Source organism: Phragmites australis, chromosome 4 (genome assembly GCF_958298935.1).
Source record: "Phragmites australis chromosome 4, lpPhrAust1.1, whole genome shotgun sequence".
Lineage (NCBI taxonomy): Eukaryota > Viridiplantae > Streptophyta > Magnoliopsida > Poales > Poaceae > Phragmites > Phragmites australis.
In genome coordinates, this window is record NC_084924.1 from 17,728,218 (window position 1) to 17,733,482 (window position 5,265).

Sequence of the window (5,265 nt, forward strand, 5' to 3'; positions counted from 1 at the left end):
GTGGGTTATCTTCCTAAGACTTGTCCAATTCAGTCCATCTTTGTCCCGGCTACGGTGGCTTCTTCATGTATTGCATCCATGAGACCTACCGAATATGGAGCGCTATGGGAATCTATCCCAACCCTAGATGCCACAACTCACTAGGCGGTGAAGCCTAGCCGATCACAATGAGACTAAGACTCAAATGCCACATGAATTGGCAAAATCTTGTGAAAAGTGTGAGGCTCAAAGCTAGCTTTTCTTACCACATTCTTTTGATGCATGTTCTTATCATTTAGTCTTCTTTTGTTGTGGCTCCTCCTTTCTCTATATCCACAATCTCCATTGATCGACCCATGCAAGAGCTTCTTCGTTGCATGCTTTTGATACCAAATGTAGATTAGTCACCCTCTGCCAATATTGGCATCTTGTTTGTTCTCCACTAGGCATGCCTCTTTCTTTGATCGTCAAACTTCTCTCCCTTTATCAAAAATCTCAAAAAAGGCTACAATCGAGGAAGAGTGTTAGAGCACATGGGAGAGAGTTTCATAAATTATAATCTAATGAAATGATACCAATTGAAAAGATATAGCAATTGTAACGGTACGAGGCATTGATATCAATTAAAAAAGACAGACAAGTATCATAATTCATGAAACTCATATGATATAATCTAAACTCCCCCTATATGTGTGCAATAATATAATAAGATCCACTTTGTGAATATCACTTTTAGGAATGTAGCAATATATGCATATCTAGACAATAAGTAGAGGTAGGAAGTTTAAATCATATCATATATAGAGATAGCTTAAATGTAGAAATGAATTAACAATTATACCAATTGAAGCATTGTATACCTTCGAGGACGTGTTGATTGTTCTATAAAACTATAAAAAATACATCTAGAAACATGTATCAGTCTCAAAATCACAACCTATAGGATATACACCCCTAAATGTCTACATACAAATGTTGAATACATGTGAGAGATATGCACTTGATTTTGACAACAATATAGATTTATCCTATAAATTAGATCATGGCATATAAAAGATACTAATTGTAAAACTAGTGCCATAAAAGGAAGCTACAACTAATAAACTATGTAGGTTTCTCATAAGAAAGAGTTTTTACCCTACAACTAATATTTTTACCCTTTCTTACAAGCCAATTCAAGAAACCAACACAATTTCTCTGGTAATATCCTTTCTTGTGGCAAAAGTGGCAGCTATCATCATCAGTTTCTTCAATGTTAGGAGCAGAAGGAGCAGGTGTCTAGGGCACCCTCTACGCTGCCTTGTCGGGCTTAGAGGTGAAATGTAGCTTTTTTTAGATATATATTCCCCTTAGAATTTCCTCTTGCTGGGACCACTAACGTGATGCACATAATCGTTATTTTCGACCCTCGGTCTCTCCTCCTCTTGAACACGCATCGCGATCAAGTCGCTCATGGTTCACTTCTTCTTCTGAGTGTTGTAGTTAATTTTAAAAGGAGAAAACTCAAAAGGAAGAGATGTCGTAATAAAATGGACAAGAAAACCCTAAGAGATCTTTATGTCCATGCATTTGAGTTTGGTAGCTATGTTTGTCATCATCATAATGTGCTCTCTAATGCTGCCGAACCCATCATACTTAGTGCTTAAAAGCTTTGAATAAACGTACTAGCATAAACCTTGAAGGCGCCTTTGAATTTATCCTCCACGGATGCCAAATACTTCTTAACAGTATCAGAGTCAGGGATTGCTCCCCTTATCCCAACAAAAATGGAGCTTTTCACAACCATAAGAGACAAGCTGGACTTGAAAAAGAAAGTATAACCCTTTTAAAGGCTAGCGGAAAATGAAGGTTCAACGTAGCTACCAAAATGGGACAGAGATCATCTGTAGTACTGCACTGTCACTGACACGTAGGACCGGACCCACGTGTTAGTGACTGTTACTGCACTGTGCAGTACTGCAGAGGCCCACGTGTTAGTGACTGTTACAGCACTATGCAGTACTGCAGAGGAACCGCATCCACCAAAATGCAGTCTTTATATACAAAAGGATGTCATCATGCTGTCATTTCATATGTTAAGATCTTCTTAGGGAGCTGCAAAGAAACATAAGAGACTAAGAACATAAATATATGAATATATAAAACTTGACATTACATAGCTGATAAGAAGAATTTAGTAATATGATGTCAAATTTTCTTATTTTACTGTCCAGCTTTTGTATTTAATAAACTTGACATTACATCGTTTGGCTTTGTAATGAGTTGTTTTATTGACCTGAAACAAGAAGGAAAAAAAGGGATAAAATTAAACAAAAATTGGATGAGTGTCAACAAAGTAATTATATATTATGACATTACAAGTGGCTAATAAAAAAAATGATGAACCTCTTTTATATTAAACTCTTTGCAACAGCAGTGGAGGAAGAGAGAGAAGCACCATGTTTAGCCATTGCCATAGTGGCTACTGGTGTTCTCAGTGACACTTCTCAATGTTTGCAGAACAATAGACAAAAAAGGGCTTCCTTCAGGTACTCAAGCACAACTTAATGCTTGTTTTTGCGGCGCTGCAGGGAAAAGGTCTTTCCAGGATCTGCTTCCGGGGAGAGTAGGGGCATGTTGCTAGTCTCAGAACGTAGGGTAGCAGGATCGGTCTCTCCTTCGGATTCCTCCAGCTTTTGTAGGGCATGGCCAGCTCCCATCTGGGGCTTGGACTTAATAGTATGCTGGTATATCTTGAGAGCCTAGGATACGAAAGATGCCGGGCTGCCAGCGTCACTTGGAAGGAGAATTGTATTTGTCTGGATTTGATAGCAAAACATCAACACAAACTTTGTAGCAAGCACCATTTTGATGCATAATTTAACTACAATGGTACGGCATAATTGATAGTCAAGAAACCACAATACCTTAGTACTGTTTTTACTTGTCATTGATCAGTAAGGAAATGGTACTGGATATAAATCAGGATAACAATCTGCAGAAGTTTAAAATTCATCAAACATACATTGTAAGAATTCTAGTGTATCACTGATAAATTCAACACCTGACGAATCAGTGCAGCAATTTTTTATGTCATTATGGAACTATGAAATATATAAGGAGAATATAACTTGCTTTTTAACAATGTCTCGCAAATTTGCTATTATTTCCACTGTACATGATGTTCTTGGCTCAGCATAAGCTATAGGAGGCATGCTACTAGGACGAATCTCCAGAAGCTAACAGCGTCAACTCAGCTACACCAAACGGATTAATAATCTAGATTAGCGTCTTCCTCAATCACTGGTAGATTGACAGAACACCATCTCAAAATAAAATAATCATGAGGAATTGCTAGAATTTGGGTTAATACAGTTTTAGTTAATTACTTAGCTGCAAACCACATACAAGCGCAAGTAAAGCTCTGAAGGCTGAAATTCATGAGCACCCGCACGCATCAAAATCCACTTAGAGTTTCCAACTTTACTGCAACACCGAACTATGAATCAATTAGTTCCAAATCACTGATAGCCATCCACCCTCACCTTCTTCAGCGCCACCACGCGGCCGCTCTCCACGTCAATTGCCTTGTACAAATCTAAGGGAAAAAATCCATTGTTCTCTTCAACTCAATTGCGATGAGCAGAAAAGGCAAAACTCAAATTACTCGCCGATCGCGTACGACAAGCACGAACGAACAAATCGAAGCATCGGAGAAGAAAGGTAAATTGAAAACTTTCCCCAACAACCACCCGTTTCCATGAAAAAGCCAAACTTTTCCGGTAATTAACACTACGCAAGCACAGGCGCGCGGCGTAATCGTCCTCACCTTCTCGATCTTGTGGAAGGCGACGGAGCAACGGGGTGCCCAGCCCTGGAGCGCGTTGCCGGATGCGTCGGAGAGCCAGAGCCGCCACCCGGACGCGTCCTTCTTCACCGCCGCTATGTGCTCCGACTGCGGCGCCTTGAGATGCACCTCCTCGCCTCCTCCCGCGGTGGTCGTGGCGGAGGCACCGGCGGGGAAGAAGAGGAAGGACACCCGGGGGGGAGGGGTGGGTGCGAGCTTTCCGAGGAGGCATCCCCTGACGGCGGCGCGTCATGTGTCGCGCGCGCAGTCACCGGCAGCGGAAATGAAGGCAGGACACGCTCGGGGAGAACTCGGAAAGACTCCGGACACCGACGTCCACAGTCCAAGATCGGACGGCTCTCCTTCCTTACTGGATTGATCCGACGGTCAAGAATTTTCTGCCGACGTGGCTCAACCACAGGCCGAGAAACTGAGAGGTTTTGGATTATAAAGATAAAGATGGCATGCTAAACAGTGCACGGATTGGCGTCGAGTGAGCAAAGTCAAAAGTGTGATTTGGATCACTCTTCCTGTCGATTTGGAATTGGTAGGCAGCTCCGCGAAGCAATCCATCCTGCATGGCCTTGATTTGGCATTCAGCTAGTGGCATCGAATCTTTGGAGATAGATGTCTATGTATGCTAGCCCTAGCTGAATTGTCACTTTCGAATGCTTGTAGTAACTAATTTAATTTAATCTAACTACCTTGGATGAAAATGGAGTCAAATTAGTGCATCAATTTTCAGTTTGAATTCATTTCTCGAACAGAGTTACTGATGTCACTGAACGGCTAGCTAGCTAGCAGTGCTGCAAAGCTGGCACAGCCGACATGCGGTACCTATTGGAACCTTGGCATTCTATATGCACCTGGAGTCTAATGCATCTTTCAATACTCTACCTTGATTTATGTCTTAAATATTAAATACACATCTATGTAGGATGAAATTAAATATGGCAAGCAATTAAATGATGAAATAGAAGGATCTAGTGTCTTTTGAAAGTAACAAGCTAGACTTGAAATCCAACAGACAACAAATAACAAAATATACATTGGGAGAAGATATTGTCATCGGTATATGTTATCGCATTTATCTTTTAGTCGTACAAATCTCTCTAAATAGAAACTATAAATATTATACATCGGGAGGATTATTTTTTAGTATGTGTTTCTTGTATTCTCTCTTCTATAAGAAATAACTATATACATTATGCAGTGAGGGTGGCCTAAGTGCTAACTAAGGCTTTCAATAAGGTTCAGTAAGGGTTGTTTAGTATTTTGAAAGACCCTTAAACACCATCTGTTTCATGAGTGGAAGAATCATCAGTATACACACAACACGCATACAATATCACCGACACTATGTTTTACATGTTGGTACTCCTTGGGTTTTTCTTAGAGATTACAACTTAATGTATGAAGCCAAGGATAAAAGCAGCCTCAATTTGAATCCAACAATGTCC

At 40.5% G+C, this 5,265-nt stretch overlaps 1 long non-coding RNA gene across 2 annotated transcripts; it reads right to left on the reverse strand.

Moving 5' to 3' along the window:
• Positions 1-1,966: 1,966 nt before the first annotated feature.
• Positions 1,967-4,114, reverse strand: LOC133915853 (uncharacterized). 2 transcript variants are annotated; one of them, XR_009909408.1, is made up of 4 exons: positions 3,788-4,114; positions 2,886-2,953; positions 2,365-2,777; positions 1,967-2,254 (listed from the first exon to the last, which is right to left on the reverse strand). It is a non-coding gene; the product is annotated as an uncharacterized LOC133915853 (long non-coding RNA). The 2 variants fall into 2 exon arrangements; XR_009909407.1 differs by lacking the exon at positions 1,967-2,254 and having other exon boundaries at positions 2,301-2,777; positions 3,788-4,113.
• Positions 4,115-5,265: the final 1,151 nt, after the last annotated feature.